The 26,315-nt window shown below is 36.6% G+C and overlaps 1 protein-coding gene across 1 annotated transcript in view; it reads left to right on the top strand.

The window, feature by feature from the left end:
- Window positions 1-26,315, top strand: part of LOC150079260 (uncharacterized) — a 316,981-nt gene that overhangs the window by 83,401 nt on the left and 207,265 nt on the right. Inside the window, exon 2 of the mRNA XM_090383765.1 lies at window positions 22,743-22,877. The gene's annotated coding sequence lies outside the window, so the exon portion shown is untranslated. The remainder of the gene's footprint in view (window positions 1-22,742; window positions 22,878-26,315) is intronic.

Raw genomic sequence — 26,315 nt, 5'->3', positions numbered from 1 at the left:
TCGAGGGCAACTGTTCGCTGAGTAAAATTCTCTCTCTCTCTCTCTCTCTCTCTCTCTCTCTCTCTCTGTGAAATCGTTATTTTTAAATCGTTAAGCGGTTTTCTCTCAGATTAAAATAAAAATCTACAAAGGGGCGTAAATCTGCATGTTTAAAGTACCACAATAGACCTTTATGTGCAGTAGAACAATAAATAAAAAGTTCAAGAAAACAAACTTTTACCTTATTTTGGGGAAAAAATATTATAACCTGCAACAAACACAGAAATCGCTATCGAAAGCAAAATTCTTTCGTTGTGTAGTTCTCAACATAATGGTACATTGCTCAGACATCTTCTTCGCCACTCTAGCAACTGGGGCAGGCAAGAAAAAAGAAGCGTTACAATCAATCTCATTTTCTCCTACTTGACAGGTAGTGAATTTTATTTACGAAAGGAAATACATATACTTGGAAGGTTACATGTTATATCGAAGCGTAAACCTCTTTTTTTCAAGTGCCCCGTCTAATGGAGGTGTACGACAAATTGACTTTATCAAGTTTTCATTCTTCCGAAGATGCAATGTAAATATGGGAATTAAGAATATGATTACTGATTTTTTTAATACTCAGTAGACAAAGCCTTCACACATCTCCACTTTATGATGCATGTCAATAAATTACTTTGGACAAGAGCGAGAACGATATGAATTTTGATTTATAATATATGGTTATTGTACTTTTTCGCCATTTTATCAATAATCTATCCAATGTGATTGAGATTGTTTCTCAGTCAAATAATATTAGTTTAGTTGAAATGTCTCACTTGCTAATCTATGATACTTAGTCGTCCAACTCAGTCTGATGACTATGTACCTTGCATTTTCTTTATATATATATATATATATATATAATTTTTTTTGTTCTCGTTTGTGTTTTGGGCTTTTTTCATGTCATTAAATGCAAACTACAGCGGAGCAATAGAAATATCATTTGCCACCAGAATAAAAAGACCTCGAATCCCCTAAATATCATGGAGAAGCTATCAAGAGTTTTGCAGTTGGGGCTTAATTTTCTGAGGTTTTCTTACCTCAAAAAAAAAAAAAAAAAAGTTTGCAACACCAGCAGCATGTATACACAACGCACATGTGGTGGAAGGGCTATAGCGAGTGCACTCTTCGGGAATAGCATAATTATCTTGTTTGCAATCTTGGCAGGGAACCGGACTATAAGAGGAAAGTTTTAGACTTAAAACACAAAATGTGCTTTAATTTTATTTATTTATTTTATTTTTTGAGAACAGAGTCTATCGTGAAATTTAGTTCTGTACAGATGGGAGTTGAGATTTTGTATTGAACTTTTGATTCTTCGTAACTGGTCAACTTTAATTCATGTCGCTGTCATGCTTCGATGTGTCAGGTACTGAGTTTTCGGCACGTTATCCTGAGTTTTGACTAGTGTTCTCTTTCCTTATTTTAAAATCTAGTCACGTAACTCATTGCGCATCGAATATGATTCTGAGGTTAATTTTCAAATAAGTTCGAAAATGAATAATTTTGTCAATCCTTTAAAGTTTCAATTTTTTCTGCTAAGGTTTGATAAAATATTAACGAATAACGCTTCTTCTCATATTCATCTGATATTACAAGTTAATCAGTTTTAGAGTACTAGACTGAAAATAAGACTTCCTGTGTGCTTGCATATAATAAAGTATTTAGAAATAATAAAATAAAATGTTTTATTTATTACAGATAAAAATTAATTTATATGAATAATAATAAATTACAGAAGAATTAATCAATTCAAAAATGAATTCACAATAACAGCCTTATTAGTCGAATTGGCAAATTAAGTCTCGCTGCCAGTTGTCTAATTATACAACTAATATTCTTTATAATCAGTATTTACACATACACACCATCAATTATATTGAGATTCAATCTTTTTGTAGATGCATTATGTCAGATTCCAATTTTTCATATTTAAGTGACTGGATTCATCATATATTTATTGATCATAGAGTTAATTCCATTTCCATATTTTCTATCTTATAAATATTCTAAGATTCTGTGGTTGGTTATTTCTTTTATTTCCTGAATGCTAAGTTATTCTTTCTGTTAGAATTGATTTATTTTGCTTTAGTTGATTCAGTTTTAAATTATATTGCTGCCATTTGGGCCGGAACAAACCTTTCTTGTTACTTGATTTTAAACAAATCCTTGTGTAGAATTTTAAAATCGGTATGGTGATACGATTTCGAATAATGTAGAATGTCGATGAAAAAGACTTGTTTAAATAAAGTTAAATAAATGCCTTATTTAAATACTTTATCAGTGCATAATGGGATTCGCTCCAGTTTGGTACGTGATAGGCATGTGTTCTATAAACCACCGCAGCACCCGTAGTGTAGCTAGGAAGAATTAATCATAGACTATCCTTCCACCAACTTCCCATCTTCTATAAGTTGAGACAACGGTCGTGATTTCCAAAGAATCATTACAACTCTATTCGGGCCAACAGTCGTCTTTAAAAGCTGAAAAATAATATCACCCCCATCAAGGCGGGGTCGTCTGATATTTCTGCCCGGAATTCGAGGATTTTATTGCACTAAACATAAAAATACATTTAGAACACGCTCAGTATACAAACACCATACACTTACGTTACATTTGACTAATCCCAAAAGCCGTTTCCATTCCCACCATTTGAACTGTCTTGGAAGATTTTAATTCTGAAACAGTCTTTAAATGGACCTCTCTTTGCCGGCATTACTTACAATTAGTGTTATCAATATTTCCAATACCGATTTGATTTTTGTTTGGAAATGCATTGTTCTCTGTCAACATGTTAAGGAGACAAGTGAGAGCATCGTTAACACAGAAGCTATTAGGCGCATCTGGTAGCATTTCATTTAGCGGTTGTAGTGTTATTGTTTGTGACATATATATATATTTTTTTTTTTTTTTTTTTGTAAAGCGACTACTTTGGTCATAGTGCACCAGTTCATATGGTTTATCGTGTATTATATCTATGTAAATATGTGTTCATACGCCAGTTTACATTTTGTGTTATTGTTCTTGGAGGTTTACGGCATAACCGCAACCAAAGGTCATAATGGGCCAAAGAACGGTAGGAAGTAACGGGTGCTCTTAGTGATATGTTTAGATTATGTAGGATTTAGCATATCGTTATGTCGTCTGAAAGGCCCAGAATAACTCACAGGGAAACCCCTACTCCCTCCGGCTAAGACAGGCTAATTACAGTCTCTCTTGAAGAGTTCTCATAAGAATTCATCTACTCTCCGACGGGATGGAACCCAGACCTCTTCAAACGAGTGACGCGAGCAATTATATAAAAAATAATCGTAAACTCATCTCAAAATAGTCGCAATCTAATTTTATCAAAATGTATTCCTTTCTTATAATTTTTATAAATATTATTAATTATTATTATTATTATTAATATCCATATGATGCAAGGAAGCCTGAGGCTTATGCTGCACCGGGGGGGGGGAAACCAGTTCCCGAGTAACCCTGTGTGTGAGAGAGAGAGAGAGAGAGAGAGAGAGAGAGAGAGAGAGAGAGAGAGAGAGAGAGAGAGAGAGAGAGAGAGAGTGTGTCAAAATTTGAAGGGAATCACCAAGAAAGAGAAGAATGATGATATCCAGCTCAGGACCCTGGGTGTGCCAAGCCCATACTCACCAGATGTGAGCCCCCGGGGTTATTTTCGGGTAATCTAGAGATATTTCTTTTTATTTCAAAATATTAGCATTTTATTTGTTAATTTCGCTCGTTTCTAGACTAAACATTTAGGGCATAAGCCTCAAGCTATGGGAGAGTCAGAACTATGTATAAAAATATATGTATCAAATATTAGTAAAACGATGCCGTTTTACTAATATTTGATTTATTCAGATAGAGCTATGTATTCCTGATGCGCTTGCACTATTTTTATACATAGTTCGCTCGTTTCATAATTTTTAACTTCGAGATTTGATATCAGTTGAAATGTTCAACCAATAAGCTTGCTATTATCAGTTAAAATTCTTCAATTTCGTCTTGTTTCATAACTTTTATCTTTACCTTTATGTGTTGGTTTGCTCTTCTATTTTTCTCGAAATCGTTCCTACTTATAAGTGTGTTAAAAGTAACTGTGCTGATTTTATATATTTATATCAGTTTCTTGTAATGCGTTACTAACAATATTTATTTATTATAGTTTTATCCCCAAAAGAACTGTCATTACAGCTGTTTTCGATTTTTCAATTAAGCGAATTTTAAAAATTCGCTTAATTTCTTGCAATACCTTTTGTATTTTATGGAAATCAGCTTTATTATGATCTTTATTGTATAGAAATATATATACAAGGTTCTCACCACAACGAAGGTAACGACAGAGGAACACAATTATGAAAACAAATGTGAATATAGTACATGTTATGATCTACCTCTGAGATTGGACAGCCACTGAACTCAATAGCTGGCGTCGCCTCGTCTTGTCTTTGATTAGGTCGTGAGTGTCATCTTCTGTTGCGTTCATAATGGGCAGTATATCCCCAAGTAGGCAACTATATCTCAAAGGGGCGATGGTCTATTGTACGGAGGCAAGGAAGTGAGAGTAGGCGTGGAGGAATCCTCCAGACACGTGTCCCAAATATTAGGATCTGAGATCGGTCCACCATCTTCAGCATAAAGGAAAGATGTCGGTCCTGAATGAAGAGTTTCAGTCATCGAATCTTGAGCGCGGCTGCCATATCGGTGGGTATAGCTGGAGGAGGTGAAGTTTGTAGGTTGCCCATTTCAAGTACCATAATTCTGCAGTTTAGAGAGTTTGATGTTTGTTGGGACTGCTGATGGCCATACTTCTGCTTCATAAAGGATTGCGCGATAGATGTGGAATGTCACATATCTTGTGAGGAGGGCTTTAATATCAGTGGAGAATGCGTTGCTTGCTGGCACATTTTGAGGGTGAAAAACTGTGCTCACTCAAAATGGGCCAGAAAACCACACCTTATCAATGTGGTCAGAAAAGCACACCTTGTCAAATATAGGATCACCATTCCCAGGTCAGAATGGTGATCCACGAGGGGTATTTTGACTTGATACAAGGAAGTTACGATGGGTGTTAGGTGCGGTTTAAATGAGAAGACGATTTTTGCAGATTTGGTTGGATTTACATAGAGGTTGAATGTAGGAGAGATATGTTGAAGGGGCTTAAAGTTCTAATCGAGTGTCGTTGGAAACTGACATGGCTGTATCTGATGAAATCTTTGTTAATATTTTAGCATCATCGGCACAAGTTAGTTATCTTTATTAATCTTAAAAAGGGCTATGACAGCTGCAAAGAGCACTGGGGGAGAACCCTGCCTAGGCTCACTATAGCCATAGCAGCTAATGCGTCAATAAACACACACACACACACACACACACACACACACACACACACACACACACACACACACACACACACACACACACACACTTTCATCCGTGAGGATCAAAGTACGCTTGGACAGAAGGGCAGTAAGAAACCACAATGTCTCCACGAATGTGGCAATGATGTTGGAGAAGAGAAAGAAGCTGAGGGACCAATATTGCATGGAAGGCTGATTGAATATCTAAATAGATCATAATAAGCGCCTCCCTATCTTCCAGGGCACTGACAATATGGTGAGGTACAGAGACGAGATTAGTGATCGCTGATTTCCCTGATGCAGCAAAATATATTTGAGGAGGAGAGTCTGGCAGGATTTGAAAAGAGATAGTCGGAACTTGTGCCTTTTCTAAGATCTTGAGGAGGCAGAAGCAATAGGTCTAGACTGATCAATGCTGGTGGTAGAGTGGGTTTGCGGAAAAGGTCGAACCTTGTATTTATGTCATTGTGGAAGGAAGAAGTGGTGCTCTATACATTTATGATAAATGGTTATCAATGGTTTGATGACGTAGACATTGAAGCATTTCACTAAAACAAAAAAAAAAAAAAAAAAAAAAAAAACTGTAAAATCCCATCATTTCCAGTGATGGCCATTAGTGGGAGTGAGTTGATAGTGTTGGTCAGCTGGACCCTAAAGAGTCGAAGGGCTGCTAAGTCATCTGTAGGATGGGAAACGCTGGGGTATTTAGGGAAGCAGGCTGGTTTTCAAAGTGAGAAATGTATGTGTGAGTTATTTCTCTAGATCCAGAGTGTGGCGTTTAATAATGGGACCATTTGTGTTATAGAAGGACATTCCAATTGTTAACGGGAAGGCCAGATGAGTCTTAATGGCAGCTGCTTTTCTCCTCTTGAACATGCCTCTCACCCGAGAGAAAGTGATCCTGTCAGCAGCTTTCCCAGAAATTTTCCAAATGGCATGCAAGCGTTGCTTTTTCTTAAAAAGGTAAGTTAACTCAGTGGATTACCACATTCCAAAATGCTCGGTGATGTTTACTGTTTTTTTTTTTTTTTTTTTATGTAGCAGCGTATAGGGAAGTTGATGTTATTCACTTCGAAAAAAAATTGTGGCGAGAGAAAGATCACAGTCCTGGAGAACACGTCAGGGGATGGCAGAAGCAGCATAAATACATTTGTTGGGTTCTAGGTATTTTGTGGCTGTAATTTTTCTTACATTTCCGACAGGATCGCTTTTCGGAATGGTAAGGTGATTCTCATGGTAATGGGTAGAATAGGCTGATGGAAAGATAATGTCATGGGTCATTTCCAGCTGGAAGAGGGCATTGGTGAAAGTCACGTCAAGCAAGTGGAGGCCCCTGGTTAGTTCAGAATTTGCCTGTTTCAGGTTTAATGTTCCGAGGAGGATCTTGACTCTGGTCTTCAGTGAGGCTAGGATCAGAGGTAGGTTGAAATCTCCGCATACGATTTGGATGGCTGATGGATGAAGATTTTTGAGAATCTGGTTGCTGACTTCCTCTATACTGCCCATTTGAAGGAGATGGGGCATGTAGGCTACTACAATATCTATAAGACTGGAGCCATAGTTAAGAGAGAGAAGGAGCAATTCCACGGATATGTTGAAGTGGGAGGCAGATGAACAGAGGTAAAGCACTCAGAGTTATAGATGACCACTACCCACCCCTTCGACAATCAATAAGCGTGGTGGAGCATATGTCGTATGCGTAGTACAAAAGAGAGTGTTTTGTGACGAGTCAAGCGAAATTTATACCAGGTAGAGGTTTCCGACTGACTTGGAGAGTAGGATAAGGCTATTACTATTAGCTTTTGCTGATCATCTTGTGCCTGTTTATTAATTGTTGCATGCTAACAAATTAAAAAAAAAAATAGTGTACGAAAGCTAAAAAATGCTATGAAATGTTTCCATGATAGCAAAACTCAATCTTGATTTATCTTGCGACAACAAAGAATATTTTTCGGCCACATTTACCTTCATTCATAATAAAGATAAACCAACCAAATCTCTGGAAAAATTAGATTTTCTAACTAACATTAAACTAAGATGACCTCAATTCTTGTTTATAAGTGTTTACATCACTATAAAATAAAAGTAAATTGGTTAATTCTAGTATGCTTTATTGTCGTTAAAAATAAAAATTTATATGTGGACAGTTTTACTAAGAAAACATTTTTGTAGACTTTTCTCCAATGTCATACGCTTCTATTCTAAAATACCGCAAATACTTTTCTACATATCGATATAATTCTGGTTGTTTCGCTGTAACACTTAATTGGCATTATAACGAGGTAGGCTGGTTTTGCTCCATGGAAATTAAGGCCGTGAAGAGTCAGTATTCTTTAGTCGATTTATCTGCTTTTCAGATGAAAAAAATCCGAATTACACGAAGGGAAAAAAAACATGTCTCCGAGACAGACATGTTTTTTTTTCCCTTCGTGTAATTCGGATATAACAACAAATTTATGTTGTTATAAATAACAACATAAATTTGTTGTTATCTATACAGGTCTCGAACTCAAGCAACACGGTGCGAAAGAACAGCAACTACTTTATTAGTTGTGAGGGTCGTATTACATGAATAAAGAGAATTTTACGTAGTGCTTAATATGATGATTTCTCTTTATTCATTAAATATCTGTTTAAACAAAAGGTTAAAGAAAATCTCGATGGTAAAAGCAGGCTGATTTTCGCGGTTTGGATAACTGTTATTCTTAGATACAAATTCATCGGTTTTTGCAATGAAGTAATAAGCATGCAAATACTAAGCGTAAAAGCAGGTGAAACAGGATTAAATAGGCCTCGTGGCTACTTGTAGTAATACTTTGCAGGTTTAATATGTGGTCTGAAGAATCTGTGTAAGTGGTCGATTTTAATAACATTCTTATATCTTTGCTAGGAAAGTATTGCAGTAGTCGAAAATCATCTTTAAATAAATTATTGTTTTGAAACTGAACAGTACGTTGCGCACTTAAACGATTGTTATCCTTCATTATTTTCATCTACTGTTTTTCAGACCATTTTCATCAGTTTCCTGCCAGGTGTCACTTCATGTAATCTTTCCCAAACAAAGCGGTAATAGTCAAAGTAGAGTACCAAGACAAGACGCTATTCGCAACACGAACAGTTTGTGCTTTCGGCTCAATCAAGACATCAAACAAGATTCTATTAGAACACAATCCCTTGTTACAGCGAGCATTGAAGTCCCCCTTTTCAAAACTGCCTTGTAAGTGTTCTAAAACTTCTAACTAGCAAGTTATTAATCTTCTGTCTTCATTTCCAAGTTGGCAATTAATGATGCGGTTTTTGATCGTCCAAAGTAGGGCCCGCCTGGTGTGGTAATGAATTTCGTGATGAATATTGGATGGAAGTGTTGCCATTAATCAGAGCTAATTAAGAGTAGGGGGGTACCCAGTTGAGACACACGCGCATTAACGGCTCTCATTAGAGCCATTTACATCGGGTCACGTCAGCTGGCTTGGCTTGTGCCTTGTTTCGGATGACCGGTCAGTGCAGCTACCCTCTGAAAGGCTGAGGTAAGTAAACACTGGAAGATAACAAGGAATCATGGGGATGAAAAGCATGAGTAATAACAACTATAGGAAAATGCGAAACAACTTCAGCATTTTTGCTCTTATTTCACGCCACTGATAAATGTGTCTCCTGTTTTTAAAATAGCCCTTGTCTCGTTGGGTAGTAAATGTGACGGAAAATAGTAGTGGGGTTATTATCATTTTTATAGCTATGCATTGATTTCATATTAACATGATAATACTTCAACGAAATTTTAGTTCAGCTACTTTCATCGTATACAATAGTTAACAATTCTTTAGAAGTGCCTAATAGAGCAAATTTGAACTCATTTTAATAGATATAGCTTGAATATATATACCAAATAATAAACGTAGTTCCTGTCAGGGGGATTTTCATACTTCATAACAGTTACTTCTTCGAACGATGTGTTATAGATCCGATGCTCGGTGGAACAAATAGTGTATAGAGACAAACACTGCAGATAAAGTGTGTAACTTACCGCCATCTAATGGCGTGCACGAGAACTACCCTGACTATTTTGTTAACAAAACAGCAGCGTGAGTAATTCGACGTTACTATCTCCTTTCGCCTCAAGTCAGTTCAGCACGAATGGCAGCTGCTGCCATCTGGTGCTAACCAGAAATTTTTAATATCTATTTATATGTTGGCAATTTATCTTCGACTACTGAAAACCGTAAATCATAATTCTCATCGATTTTCAATGCAATCTGTTTCGTGCTGTATTGTATTAATTTTATTATCTTAAGAGCAACTGAATTCATTGTTATTGCAGACTCCATATTCTCAGGAATTGTCTATTTTTCAAAGGAATTTGCAATTTTATTCTTAGTCACAGAACTTTGTTGCTGAATAATTGGTTTAAAACTTTCTTAGAATGTTCTGAATGTTACTGCCACCTAATATTAATAACCGGGAATAAATTTGCTTGTAGTGATTTAATCATTTTATAACAGTTCATGAACGGTCATAAAGTGCTCGACAATTCCCATTTCTTGATTTCCATGCAGTAGTGAAACTATCATACCACTAGGTTCGTACCGCAGGGATGGGGAAGGACGAAAAGTCAGGATCCTGTCCGTTGGCATGTAACGGTAATATCAAAAATCATTTGGGGGCGTTAGTAAATCTTGCGAGGACGAGAACTATTTCGCCTCTTCTCGTAGGTACCATATTTAAAAGGCCATACCAGTAAGCATACAATAATGCCTTGAAATGTTGATAAGTCATCAACGCATATATAATTGGCATTTAATTTTCTTCCGAGCAGCCCTCGTGAGTAGCGCAGTAGTTACCATCGCTCATCCTCCAAACCGTGGGGTAAAAGGCCTGGGTCAGATTCCGTTAAGACGGGTGGAATTCTATGGACTTTTTTCAAACCGTTGCTGAGTAAGTCTTGCCCATAATTGTAGGTTTTGCTCTGGAAACGGGGCCTTTTCAAACAGAAAACCAACCATTTAATACACGCCATTGCATACACAATACATTAACGCCTCATAGCCTTAGTTGCTTGGGTGAAAAAACAACAAAAAAAAAAAAAATACAAAACATAATTTAAACAAGCACCATAAAATAAGATTTGACTTTTTAATACACTTTAATACAAAAACTCGATATTTGAGTAGTATATAGACTGAGTTGTAGGCTGGGCTTTCCGCGTGTGTTTAGTTTTCATATTCAAAAAATGTAATAGTTAGAAAGCCTTTGCTTTAAATGTGAATTCACGAGTTCACGAATATTCCAGTCGAATAAAATGTCTCGGTAGCTTATTTTTCACGCGCAAACTTCCTTCTCTTGGATGTACTAGTTTAAATCAGACGTCAGTACAAAAACAGCTCCATGATTTTCATCGAAGTACAAGGTTTAATCAAACAGTTTAGGGACTGACTTAGTATTTTAATTTGCGGTGTCGTGGCGAGTTTCGACTTGTCGCAACATGTTTGTTACTTCATCGAGAAACAGCAAACTCAAGACTCGCCCGTTATCTGCAGTCAGTCTGAATTAGCGCACGTTGAACAGAAGGCGTTTTTTTGTCTTGTCGCATTTTAAATATGAGTGATTTTACTGAACATAGTGTTTAGGGTAAATCATCACCTGTGGTCTCCCACAACTGCGCCATGTGTACTCTTGTGAAGTGTACAGGACTCTGTAAATGCCAGAAATGTGTGTTGTATGTGTTATAGTATCGTGTTTGGTTCTGTTGTCTCTTCTTAACCGTAGGCCCCTAATGGGACCCTACGTTGCCCGCCACCGCCACTGGGAGGCGAGCCAGGTTGCCCATCATAGCAGAGGTCAGCCAGACCTCTGCCAGCCTGGCCTGTGCCAGACTGGCACAGGCCACAATAAATAATAAAGAAACAAAAAAAAAAAAACCTTTTTGTTGAAGAGAGTTCACAGGGAATAAGAGAGGGGGAGGTCAAACTGCGGGGTGAAAGAAAGATCGACTAATAGCGAAGACAGTTCACCATGGATTTAGGCGAAACTGGGGTAGGGAAAGGGAATAAAGTCCCATGAGCAGATACCCCTGTGCGAACGCCATTGGCCGAGCACTGAACAGCGAATTTGCATCACATTTTGTTTAAATTTAAGAGAAAAGTACACAAAAACATACGAAATGTTAAAAACAGCTTATGAGAAGACGCTGGGTGTCGTTTGAAAACTTTTCGATGGGTCACAAATATAAGAGGACGACTTGTCCGTCGACGGTATTCTCGTTCTGCCCGCTCTTCAACCTCAAAATCAATGATTCAGTCGCCTGTGTTCGCGATCAGATCACGAATGATCGATATATAACTTTCCGTGAAGTTGCTAACGAAACTGGTGTTTCTTATGGGACATGCCAGTGAATTTTAACACAAGATTTGGGAATGCGACTGTCTCAACCAAGTGTAGCTCGTGCCCTCACTGATGATCCCAGGTAGTGGTGAGTTCTCGAACGTCAGGATCCTCATCTATGTGTTGCTGATGTAGACATGTATAGTAGTATCTTATGTTTGTTATTTGGTTTTTAGGAGCATTAGCAACTAAGGCCATATTGCTCCGGGATATGCGGTGGTCATTCCCTGACCTTTCCGCATCCTCCGTATTTGGTGGTGACGGGCTCGAACCCCGGTCTAATCAAGAAGCGTGTTCTACGCACTGCTGCTCCTTCCCACCTGGCTACGGAGGCGCCCGGTATCTTATGTAAGGCGGCTCCCAAACGTTAGTTCAACTCCGCCGTGGTACACTGTGATGTAACAAAAACTCTGCAGAAAGGCAAGAAATGTGTGTAATTCTATGTTTGTACGGTGTATGTTGTTTAGTTGTTTCTGGCCGCTTTGCTATCAGGAAGCAACAAGCACCAGGGAGGAGCGTCCTTATATCCGTATACGCGGCGAGGAGGCGGGCCACAACTGAACGCGAACCGCAGCAAATCTTGAGTGTCACGTACTGAATGTCCAAACCATTCAAAATATGATAAAATAAAGTAAAATAAAACAGTAAATTAATAAAAATTATAAAAATAAAAGGAATTAAAAGTTAAAGAAATAAAAAAAATTATGGTAAAAAAATTGAAAAAAAAAATCAGAAAAATTAAAGATAAAAATAAAATTCAGAAAAAATAAAGATAAAAATAAGTTAATAAAATGAATAAAAATCCCGCACCAGTGCAAGGTAATGGCCAGCAGATGATCCTGCCTCAGGAATGGCCTGAGGCCAGCAGGAGATAGAAGTCAAGAAGACACAGTGATATCATTCGGCATCGTACAAGTTTGATTACCAACTGTCCAAGTCGAAGATGTTGGTGAAGATGGTACTTGAGCTAAAAAATAGTGTTAGTGACGATGGTGGTGATGGTATCACGAGATGGCGACGATGGAGATTCTGGTTTGGACGGGAGCTGCAATAGGAGTAGTTCCTGAAATTGGGGGCACTATTGATGAGTTGTCCACGGCAAAGGCTTTTTATGTGTTGCTGATGACCCACACTTTGTTTCTTCCATCATAACTAGTGACGAATCGCGGCTGTGATTGGGGAAACAAAGGTTCAGTCCACTCGTCAGCCCCCCCCCCCCCCAAAAAAAGTAAAAAAATGTGAAGAATGTGAAGAATTGACTTGCAGGGTATTCATTATGAATTCGTCTCACATGGCCAAACAAATGAACCAGGAATACTACAAAACGGTTGTACGTGGATTGCACGATACTGTTCGGAGAAAATAGAGGGAAGAGGCTTCGGAGTGTTGGCACTTGCATCATAACACCGGATTTAGGTCCCTGTGATCTTTTTTGTTTGTCTCCTAAGCTTAAAGCCACCCTTGAAAGTCACAGATTTGCAACGACTAAGGAAATTATTCTGAATGCGACACAATCTATCAACAGTTTATAATAATTCTTCCAGAAGTCGCAGAAGCATTGGAATCTCTGTCAAGAAGACTACTTCCAAGTAAATTTGTCTGAATAGTCGGTAAACTTCATCATTTCTGAAATATTAGTTCAGGCCTCCCGCCCAGAATTTTTATTACAACTCGTAGACGCAGCGTAGAAGGCTTTCCAAAAATAAAAAATCTTCCAGGAACCTTAATATCTTTAAAAACAACAATAATTAACAAATTTAAAACAATTTTACACTTATAAAAATAATTAAAAATCAATGATAAAAAATTAACAGAAAGTTTTCACAACGTCTTAGATGCTTTTGTGTACCTCAAGATTTCGTGGAACACTAATACGCACTGCGCCAGACAACTCTTAATCTTGGATATTTCTTGATTAGTGTTAAAAGATTATCAATATATTTCAGCATCCCTCATCCCCAACTATTTTTCTGTGTTGAATATCTCTATTTCGTTAAAAAACACACAATTTTTTGTGTCTGTTTTTTAGGCTCTGTTACTGTTGTCTTAGTGATCACCCCTAAAAATCGTTAGTGGCATTATTCCTAATTTTAATATAGGATCATTTTGTTTTAATAGATTTGATATATATCGTAGTTTGTCTTTTCTTGAATTTCTTTTCATGATGCACCTTATACAACCGCTCTTGTTTGTCCAATTCAATTTTTTTTTTTTTTTTTTTTTTTTTGCTGGCTTTTGATGCGATCTAACGACCATTGGAAACAACAATAGTAGCTAATAATTAAATTAACCACTTAAGAATTGTTTATAAATAAAACCAATGATATAAGTTTGGGAAAGAAAAAAACAGATAATATCTAAGTTCGCCAATGAGAGAAATTTATAAAGATGTGATGAAGTCAGTCGCAAAAATTTATTTTAAATGTTCAATGCACATATGCACGTTTTTAAGGTAAATTATAAAACCAGCCTTATTCATCCTTGTTAAGAGTAGCAGAGCGTATATGTTTCGATTTCCGATGGATAAAATGTTACAACTAATGATAAACCCTCGATGTCATGTTCAAGTATTGATTTTAAATGTGTAAATTTCGTAAAATGATCCAAGTTCGATCATTTAGGCATACCTTCTCTGTACGACACTTGGTAGAATGGATGCAATTTGTAAAACAGAAGTCTCAAACTTTTATCCGCACTGGACGTGTAGGATATTCTGTAAGGAGCAGTCTGGCACAACCATAAAAACATAAAACTAAATATATTTTTAAAATGCATTAAGCGAGCAAAATTAATTTCGCCTGTTAAAGAATTAATAGCAGGAATTGAACTGAATGAAGGATTATAAACTACGTATCTCGTTACATGCCTAGTGTTGCCAAATTAATTAATGCGTGTGGTATCTTGCCTCAAGCCATGTCTGTCTCAGCATTCCTGATCAAGATATCTTGACGACCTCCTGGATATAATATGTAGATAAGCACCACTTTGAGAATCCTAGCTGTTGAGGAGTTTACAGAGTAGATTCCAACCAGAACGGATACATTTTTGTAAAGATACTAATTATTACTACTGTTTTGATGCCTACCAAAGTTCTGAAATCTAATAATGTTGTATGTTAAACTTCAAACCTCATAATTGTGGTAAAGATTGCTCACTAATGAGTTATTCATGCACTTTTACGTTTTTTTTTTTCTTAAAATGAAAATATTTTAATTTATAGAGGTTCACAAAAAAAGGAGACATTAATGAATGCAAAGCAGCCCTTCAACAAAGAACTACTGCTACTGTTATTAATAGGTTATTTAAAGCCGAGTCATCATTTAAAACAAATGCATTTTATGTTATAATTATAATCAGGGATGACCACTTAGGATCAAAAAATTTATGTATTTTACAAGCAGAAACCTGAGGTTCCCATCCCTCAAATCCCTCTCACAAGAAATTTGACCGCCGTCTTCATCACTTCTAAGACACAGACCCTTGTGGCGTTCACCTATATTAACAATGCCTAATAGACAGGCCCTATTGATTAATTTGATGTTTTTGGTTTTATTCATCGGTACATCTTTCTAAAATGTAATAGAGGGGTTTGATTTTATTTATTGTCCTGATTTATTGTGCCGTTGTAAAATCGGCACTTTAAAAAGTTACCCAAAACTTTTGTTAACTGCACAGTATAATAAAGCTCCGTTATCACTTCTAGAGTACTGCATTCATATTCTGTTTTATTTTTAATTTGCGCTCGCAATTACTTATACCGCAGATAAAATGTGTACCACTTTTGTAATTAACAAAATGTTACAGATGACCGTCAGATGGCGCCACTAACCTTTTGTGTAAATTGAATCAATAACAGCTGTCGCTTCAACAATCTTTCCTTATTTAACAATGAGCATCTTGCGTCGTCTGTAACTTGAAAAATTTGGGCTTGTGTGTGGAAGGGGGTGGTGGAATGAGAGAGAGAGAGAGAGAGAGAGAGATCAATAATGACAAATGTGCACCGTAGAGCAACAAAGTGCGTGCCTATAAGACGTCATTTTGCAGACCATTGATCTTCACGAAATGACAATATTCCACTTCAACCCATCTAGTACACTCTTCCATTTCTGTTTCTTACTTGATCACGGTACATCAAGTTGTTCCCACGAAATTAATTTTCTATCAGAAATAATCTAATGAAAATATGAAACTATCCTTAGTGTTGGTTTAATTTTTTCCCTTTGAAAGACATTTAAAAAGACAAAAAAAAGTTGTTTAATATTGAAAAAAGAAATTGTTTGTTGAAAGGAAAGGAAGCTTAAAATAAAAGAAAACGTCACTGAAACTATATTTAATATATTTTATTTTCTAGTTGTATAATTATTGTTATCAGGACGACTATGAAAGAACTTTTTCATCACCAGCAAATGAGGAGTTTAGTGCTTCCATTTTTTTTTTAAATTATCGTTCTCAAGTAAAGATGGTAGCTTATACATACTATTACTTTACGTGTTATGCATAATATCTGACATGCAAGTAGAACACTTCACTTCTTGTTATTTAATTACAGTTAATATTAATTGAGAATTTCAAATTTAATTAAATTTGAATTAGTTCCCTGGCGTGGTGACCGCCAACTGTTCAAAAATATATTTGGGTTTAAACCTTTTTTTTTCACACAATAGAAGAAGGTTTCCAGTGACAGTACGTGAAGATAAACAGTAAAACAAATAGTGAAGTATAAATCAGAGTATTGCAAAGTGTTATAAGATATCAAACAGAAATATTCAAATCAATGTAAAACTAAATGCACATAAGATTATAAACAGTCATATACACAATACATAAATGTACTAATATGAATAAAACAACAATAAAAACTTATATAAGTAACAATAGTAAAAAAAATTCAGAATAAAACGGTGAAACTGAATACAGTCATTTTAAGAAGATAATTAAATAGTTACAATGTATAAAAGGATGTAGATCTAAAGCATTAATTAAATTTAATCATTTAAAAGGTTGCTGAGATGACCGTAATCTGTTCGAAACGGTTAATTTAATAATAGGTTTTTTTCTGGTAGTTCGGCAGAACGCGAAAATTTAGGAATTAAAGGAGATCGAAGTAAATTACCTTGTTATTAAGAATTTTGTACAAAACAACGAAAGCTAAAATTCTTCTCCTTTGAGAAAGTAAGCTCAAGCGTCATAACCATCATAACTGAAGAATACCTTCGTAACGATCTTTGTAAAAACGAATTTTGCCATGTAGTTTAAGCATTTGTTTGATAGCCTCGCATTTGATGTATTTTTTCAAGAGAATTGTAAGAAGTTCAAACTGAGGAGACACAGATAATGGCAACATAATCGGATATGGCTAGCACTAATGAGCTCTTCCTCCCTCTACAGAACCATTTAGAGGAGAAAGAGCCTAACTAAACGGAGTGTCTCTTCAATAAGCCGAACATTTGAAAACCTCTATGGTGATATTTTTAATATATGCCAGATAAATTACTGTTGGTTGTAAAGTATACTTCATGGGCTTTGTATGAATTAACTCTAGCTAAAATTATGCAATTGAGAGAATAATCGTACTTCGTAAAGCGGTGTGGCGATCGCAGAATGGCATCACGCAGCATTTGGAAATGTTGATGGAGTGGGCTAAAGAATAAAAAATCTAAAGAATCTTGTGATGAGTTCAAGTGGGTTAAGTTGCTAATTACCTTATTTTGAGAACTTTATCTATGCATATTTCAAAAGGGGATCGGAAAAATCGGTCTTCGTAATTTGTATACAGCAATGAGATAAAGTAGCTGTCACTTACATATGCCAATCTAAGTAGTACGTATATTGCTTCTGTGAATCTGTAATGTTTGTGTCTGTTTTTTTAAAAATATTTTCTGTTTCTCACGCTTTCCCAAGCTTTATTAACACCTTCTCTCCCTTCACGTTGGAAGTGAAATCCGTAGTAAATTACTGTAAAACCATTCAAAGTATTCTGAAGAAGAAGCGATTTATCACCCAATTTCATCTGCCCTTTGACTTACTATTTTAAGAACCAGCCATGTAAACGAAATAATAGACAACACTAGCATACAGTAATCCCTCAACAGAAGGGATAGAAGATGACAGAGTAGAAAGGAGTAGGATTTGATATCCGCTCACCATTGAACTGAATGTGTGGAAAATGGACATGTGTGAAAGCTGGACACTAGATGTTCAGCTAACAACGGAAATTGTTTTCGACCGACGCAGATGGCAGCTAAATCAACTCGCCAGCCGGACCTTTGAGCATCGAAGCTTATAATTTAGTCCATAATGTACGCAGGTGAGGGGGATTTGTGGATGTTCAGCGAAGTGAAACACAATAGGAGGGAATGAAAGGGGACGAATAGTAAACATTCTTGACAGAAGTACAGTTCTCGCAGAGAACTCATTTAATGTATTCATCTTTTGTTACTCAGTGTAGACCGTTGAGTTTGTTTCACAACAGTTCATCTGCGCCACTCTATTTAATTCATGGAGAAAATAAACAAACATCGTTATTTTTCGTTTGTGGATCGTGATGGTGGATCCCCAGCTGCAGCGTTTTTGACGAAACTTATATTGCGTGATGACTACTACAGGTTTCGTGAGAGTACGTGTACCCTCACACGCGCACTATACTAGTGACGTCACAAATGCAAATACTGCGCGTGTAACATTCACGACATAAATAAGATTACAAACAGAAAATTTCATGAAAGGAAAACAAACGTGCAGTACCATTGCACGCAGAAGATACCACGTGGTACATCATGTAGATACGTTCGTGCTCATCAGTTGAATCTAGTGACAGACCCTTCAGCAGACAATCTATTCTGCTCAGCTCTATATTTATATGACGCTTATTCAGTTTCCAAGGGAGGAAGCGGAGGAGGCAGATTATTTATACAAGTAGACAAACTTGGAAAGTAATATGCATGAACTTTTAAAGAGAGCAGATTTCTGACCTTGAATTTAAGGATCTACTCGTTATCTTCTGACTTTCTCTATTTTGAATGTTTTCAAGTCTGTTCAGTAAAGTACATGTTTGCATGCCAGTTAATTTTATTAAAACGCAAGTGTGTCAAACTAAAAGATGAAAGGAATTCTCACTACTGTTTTTTTTTTTTTTTTTGTAATAGTCGGGTTTGCTGTAGGAGCAGTTGGAGTAATGTACTTGGCTGCGAGCAATATGTTGCGCTCTCGAATGCGTACGCCCCCACAAAATATGCACTACCCATTGTTAACTCAACGCTGTTATACTGGTTTCCGTAACAACTAAATTTTAAATTCTCTTACCATCAGGTATGTCTATCGGAATATAAAATTTTTCGCTAAAGCAAAGGAATGAATTTCTATTTTAGTGGCATTACTTGGTTTGTTTAGGGGGCAACATTAAGTCCGGTCAAACACACTCGTATTCCGCCTGCTGACATCGCAATACAGTAATGCTAAAATGATGGAGGATACAGTGTAATCATCAACACCAGTCCCGGATTAACTTTAGAGGCTTGAAGTTAGGCGCATTCTCAGTTGCACCAATTTCTCAAATTTAATGTTAATTTTTCTTGTCAAACTTAATCAAGTATTCATCATTTATAATTAATTAATTAAAGCATCACAAGTCATATATTTTAATTTTACAAATGTAAAATAAGCCTATAGAAGAAGAAGAAGAAGAATCTGTATTGCAACACATAGTAAACCAAAAAAATTAAATAAAATAAAATAACAATAATAAATAGATAAAATAAAGTACTATAATTGGTTATACAAGTACATAACATAAACATACACTGAGTTGCATAATTATATACAATGAATTGAATACAGTAAGAGTTTACGTTGCTCGGGACTCAGGTTATACTAGTGGTAGCTTTAGCCAGCCACCACCTTAACCACCCACCACTCTTTCTATGTTCTCGATCCTGACTGAACTTGTTGGATTCGATATTTAGGTCCTAGACGCATCATAACATCTGCTGAGGAAAGAACCGGTCCGACAGGTGAAGGTGTGTTTGAGGAGGGCATTTCTGTGGAGTTGTTCGCAGATGCGCCACTGGGATCTTCTATGTACAGTTATTCCAGGAGGAGTGAGAGGAGATGAGACCGGTCGAGAGCTTAATCGTTGTGACGAGTCTCCTTTCATCAATGAGCCATGTGAGCCTTAGGATGTTCAGTGTGTTAGCCATAGCGGTGGTCCAGACTTCAGAAGGTAGGCTAAACTTGTGGCAAACCAACTTGAGGAGCCAATACTAGAAAGAGAACACTGGTTTGGTGGTAGAGGGAGATGCGGATACCCAAATCTCTGCAGCATAGAGAAGTGGGGGATAAACTACTGTTGCAGTGTATCTGACCAAGGTGGATTTAGCTTCAGACTGAACCGTTTTCGCGGAAAGTACACCATGTGAGAAAAACCTGATTTCGAATCCCTTCGAGACGAGAGGAAAATATTATAAGGGGATTTTTTCGTCTCCGTGGCGGAATTACCTCGTTCCACGGAAAATTTTTAGGGGTTTTCTCTTCAAAAAGAATGTAAATTTATGTACCCTTGTGTGATAACATACACACAAGGGAACATACATTTAAAAAAGGGTGGTTGCAGAGTAGATGTACGGAAACTTTCATTCGGTCAAAGAGTACAAACTTTCACCTAGTGTTGTGAAAGCGACGGGGAGGGTTTAGGGTTTGGACAAATTATTTCCAGAAATAGGATTATTATTTATATATATATATATATATATATATATATATATATATATATATATATATATTACTGGTGGTGGGTAAGCTTTGCTTCCTTGCAATTACAATTTATGGCAGTTAAATGTATTTCTGTATTCACTGGTTGGAAGCCTTAAGAGATGGAGTGAATTAGCGATTTCCAAACCTCTTTCTATTGAAAAACATAATTTTTTTTGTAATAGCTTAAGTGATGCTTATTTCTTACCATGTACCACCGGTTAATAAGTATAGTGTAAATTGTTTTTTTTTTTTTTTTTTTTGTTCGAAAATGTGAGCTGTTTATCGAGGATAAATACATTTTATTTGTTTATTGATTAATGCCCATGCGACAGCACAAGTATTCACACTAATAGCTACTTGAAGAATTTAAAATATTATTCTTCAGCCATTATAGAAAAAAACTATTTCCAGTTCATATGTCCAGAATTTTTTAATCATTGCAGTTTCGAGGGAGTAAGTGGGAAACCTGCAGAAATTATTTAATTGAGTGAGTAACTATTATCAGTGCATCTAAATTTATTCATCTCCAATGGGTTTGATTAATTTTTGAGGAATTGCGAAGTTCCTCAACTAATTAAGCTGTTGATTTCTTTCTACCCCTATTACAAATGATACACAGTACAGATAATCATTGCATAAATGTCGTTAAAAGACCATAAACATACTAGAGTGTGCTCTAAATGAAATGGTCCCTACTTGCAAATTTTTGAAGCTAGGGACCATTATGTTCCTCGCATGAATGTATACAACGCTGATTGCATCTTGTATAAGTTTCAGTGAATGATGATTTTTACCCAGCATCCTTTAAAAATCCCATAAAAATCAAGCCAGTTAATGTCTGACTTTGTTGTTGATCATAGTTCTTTTGAAATCAGTTGACCATGAAACGAATGTCATATACGTCAAGGAAATGCAAGAGTTGTGAACAGTCGCATTGGTTTGTTGACTTCATGTTTTACAGGGTTCGTCTGGTGATAATGCTTCCACAATGGCACTTACTGTTTATAATAGCCATGTTACTTCATTAAAGACAGTAATACAGTCTCTTTCACGAAATTGCACCCCCCAGACTTCAAATTTTCGGAAGCATAAGGAAGTCTCATGGATTTCACGAAGTCTGTTGATCATATTCTGAGAAACTAATATATTCATTCAAATAGTACTACACCTCGTATGTCCAGAACTAATCATATATTCCTCAGGGTCGGATGTTTCATGAACTACAGGCAATGATGGAGAGAGAGAGAGAGAGAGATGTAGTCCTTGCTGCAGCAAGTTGTATACCGATTTTCGCTTTATAGGGATACGTGTGCAACGTTTTTCGGAGAGCATTATGAGTGGAGCCAACATACACGCCGCTCTTGTACAAATGTCACTTGGAAAATTTCTTTGGATTCTTGATCGTTACAGCAGGAAGAGAAAGCACTTTCGGTCTTCCACTTCTTTGCACATCTGCAACACTCCCAGTTTTTTTTTTTCCTTTAATGGTCGCATTATGACTCATAGCTTTTGATGGTAGCCTTGTTTGGAGGAATATATTCACTGCCACATTTCTTTGCAGATTCTTCTCTAGTGGCTTCATAACTCCAATTCCTAATGTAACTTTCGAAGTCAAATATTCTTTGGTTCAGACTGTACGCCATTCTCGTACTTAACGAATTACAACAGAAAGAAACACCGAAGTTACGTCAATTTGAACACTTTCAGTATTATTTAATTTTGCATGGAACTAACTATTCTTGTCATTATTATTTTCCTATTAACTTCTCATTATCTGTTACCAGTCCAAATGGATTTCACTCCTGTAATAACTAGAACTATCCACTGGTCAAACCCAGTTATATGTATGCACAGACCAACCCGTCGTCTACTTTTTAATTCACAGTTTACTTTATGTTAGTATCAGAGCCGTGTAAAGACTTTTAAATACGTGGGTGAGAAAAAAGAGAAAAACCAATTGCCTTCCACTCCTCTACAGAAAAATATCAGTTTCACCTGGAATTTGAACGCGATTGCTTTCAGTTTCCTATGTTAACGAGATCTTATTCAGTATATATTTTATCTGTATATATGATGTATTTTTATTTCCTTGTAACCAGTTCCTGGTGTCATCACGATAACTCCATGATGAATCGCAGTTGCACTTGGCGAAGTTATAAACTTTCAACAAGTTAAGAACACGACACCATCTCACATTATATGTTTACACTTGTGGTTTTTACCCTATAGATCGTCGACGATCAAGGGACAGTGAAAGCCTGGGTGGACACATCGATATCTCGGTCTAGTCAATGGACAGCTTTCCTTCGCAAGACGGACAATCTCTCCGTGTTTAACATTCAACCCGTAATTTCCAACGGACAGGTAAGTGAACCTTTCGCTCTTCTCTTTGCTTACTTTTTGTGTATATGTAAAATAATAATAAAACGATAAGAATTACGAGTATATGAAAATTTTTACAAAGCAAATAATCACATCTAAACTATGCATAAATAAACGTAGTATAGTACTGTCTTTTCGTGCTGCCAATTCTGTGTTATCATTGTTAATGCCTTTTTTTATGTGAAAGATCCAAAAATCTGCTATGCAAAATATACGAAGAACAAAATATTTGAAGTAACAATAACTTCATTAGAACAGTCGTATGTCTTTCTTTTAATGAAATGTTATGGACAGCTTTCCTTTACTGGCACTGAAAATGCTGCTAGTTCATAATCTTGGAAGCAGTAATGGCTTTAACACACCCATACATTTATTTAATAGAGAGATCATTTACGCAAGGTTCCTGCGGAATTAAGATCAACAGATGCATTCACCAGTGTCACGAAGGCCATAAAGAGGGAAGGACATTTGTCTTTTCGTCCTACACGCTTTTCTCACCGTTATAAACCAGTTGACCTGATTTCTGGCCGAAACAACTGCAAAAAAATCTCTTCTAGAGTAAAGTACGGCATTTAACCTAAGGTAATGCCTAAACAGATATAAAGAAAAACTTCCATTAATTACATCAGCTTCCTTCGTTAGGAAGATCCCGCGGATCATTGAGGTACCTGAGGCATGCCTATTGTGTGGTACAACAGGTGTTAATCATAGCCGTAAGACGGCTTCGGGGCTTCATCTACGCTCGGGTAATTGTCGGGTTCTCCAAACTGGAAGATCGGCGACCTTAAACCTCGATGTAGAATACAAAATTCGGTAGATTCAAAACTAGTCCAAGAAGTTCATGAACTGGATCACTCGCGAGCGTTCAGATATATGCAAGGAAGCCGATTATCGAAATGAAACAAACTGCTTGAGAATTATCGACGCTGGCTATCTAGCATTGGAAGAAACGAGTCTTAAACGCAAACGCTGTCATCCAGCATGTGTTTCGGTGTCGGTGGAATAGGCTGGCTATAGATAATGTGTGCATCGAATAAGTTAAAATTTTTAGTATAGGTGTTGATTCATGTTTTGTTATTTCTACCCTGGCAGAGGAGTCTCACTCCTATTTATCTCGGATTACTTTCGATGACTACTTTCGTGTTGTCGGTATTAGTACTGATCGATGTACACTGTTTCGGGTTATTGATTGCTGATCCTCACCGGTTCTTTTATTAAGGTACATCTCAAATGCGTATGTCGCGCAATTCAAGCATAGGAGAGAAACAGTTCTGATTTCCTTTACAGTTCCATCGGCACTAATTTTGGTAATAGCACTGGATTGAACAAAAGAACAAGGTTTGGTTTCTTTGCACTACGACTAGTTTTGGTCATAGTGTACCAACTAATATGATTGATCCTCTGTACTGTGAATACACGTGTCTGTGTGTTTTCGGGCCGAGTTGTGCGGCTGTGAAGGTGTATTTCCTTTGCTTTAGATCGGCTAACCACGTCTCTAATTAAAAAGGCCTTTAAGAATTTCTCCAATCTCCGACAGGACTTTCACTCAGACTTCTGCAAACAAGTCACAAGTGATAGACCCAACTAATGGAATCAAAGGCACCAGCAAAGTCTACAAGGTATATTTATAATTCGATTTCCGAACTTTTCGAACTAAAGAGTGAAGCGCATCCTCAGTACCTACTGTTAATATTTGTATACTGTACCATGTCTATATGTATGGCGGATTTGCCAGATTTTTTTGGCTAGGGGCCGCTTTACTCAATAAATGAATGAAAGCGATAGACCCATTATACGAATCCGGATTACAAGGCCAATGAGAAGAGAAATCGAAATGAAATTGTATTGCAAACGCAGATTACTGGAGGGTTGTTTCGAGCTTTGTAATTTTTTTGAAAGTTTGAAGATCGTCACATATGCATGTTCTCCTCACGGGTTTCAGTTTTTCTCTAGCTAGACATCCTTCTAAATTTTGAGTTTGTTTGTTTTTTTTTTTTTTAATCCCTGTAATTGTACACATTATAAGTCTGCGAAATATTCGTACAGATGGCTTGATTCATTGACATAAAATTATAAAACATTGCATTAATTGAGGAAATGAAATATTTTAAATAAATAAATCTTTATTGTGAAGTACAGAATTGCATACAACACAATATCCCATTACTGCGATCACCGCTAGAGGTTCACATATAGGAGCTTGAATAAACAGACTACAAAATATAGCATACAAAAACAAAATAATGAATACATTAAGGCCTCAAAGATTTTTAAAATTGCCTGAATAATTTGTTATACGTTACAGTAAAATATTCTGGATGAGCCAAAATTTGAATGTTATTGTGAGCTTAACTTATTTTTGTATTACGATCCCAAGGACACACTTTAATAAAAGTGTGTTGTCCTTGGGATCCTGGGTCCTGGCGAATATTACATAACTACATATGATTATGTAATATTAGCCAGGTTAGTAAAATTTGGATAATATTCTACAAAACTGCTGTGCCGTATTGAGCGACCCTTGTTCCGGAAGTTAGTAAATACAGTGATAGATAAGCGATTTGATAAACAGATAGTAGGAAACTGGCTATTCGTGTTTTCATAGTGGAAGATGTGCCGTATGTCATTCATCAAAGTTCATAGTTAAAAGCCCATGCTTATCTGGATATGCATGGTCTGTTTTTGAGTGTCAGCCGTGACTTGTCACTGATTTCAATGGATGTCAAGGTATGTGGTGGAAGGGTGTGTTTAAAGTTCTTCAGAAATTCCTCAACCACAATGCCCCGGGACGACCTACAATGTCCTCGGTACTTATCGCTATTAATACATCTGCGCTCATACAAATATGTTGTAACAAGTGAGCCACTTTAATGGCATGTCTAGATTTTTCCTGATTTTTTGACTTGACACTAATCAAAAATTTCCTTCTTTATAAACAAATGTTATGTATCAAATACTGAAATGTTGCTTTATCCCACACACGCACATGCAAAAAAAAAAAAAAAAAGAAACTGAAATACTAATATAGAAAACCCTCGCTTTAACGGACCTCAATTTAACGGACTTGGTTCAGCGTTCACTGCATCAAACTTTTCATTCGTACGAGTGCCGCAATTATCTCAGTATTTACCGTCAGTTAAAATATTTTCGCTACCAAATAGCCAGGATTTTCTCTCACCATCATCATCTTGCACTAGCTTTCCATGCATATCAGACATGAGGAAGGAGTCATCAAAACCAATTTTCAGCGAGGGTTCGAGAGCTCTTTAGTCGCCGCTAAAATTCGATACGGTAAAATTTCAAGCTCTTCTACTCTACATAACTTCTTTACGATCCCATTTGGGATTCTGATCCGCTATGGAAGGGTACTGCTGAAGGGCGAGAACTAGTTTCACATGAGGACCACATAACCAGACACTT

This window comes from Mastigoproctus giganteus, chromosome 10, assembly GCF_048544385.1.
Source record: "Mastigoproctus giganteus isolate SK-2022 chromosome 10, ASM4854438v1, whole genome shotgun sequence".
Taxonomy (NCBI): Eukaryota; Metazoa; Arthropoda; class Arachnida; order Uropygi; family Thelyphonidae; genus Mastigoproctus; species Mastigoproctus giganteus.
Note: the sequence above shows the minus strand (reverse complement) of the source record. Positions and strands in the feature narration are given on the sequence as shown.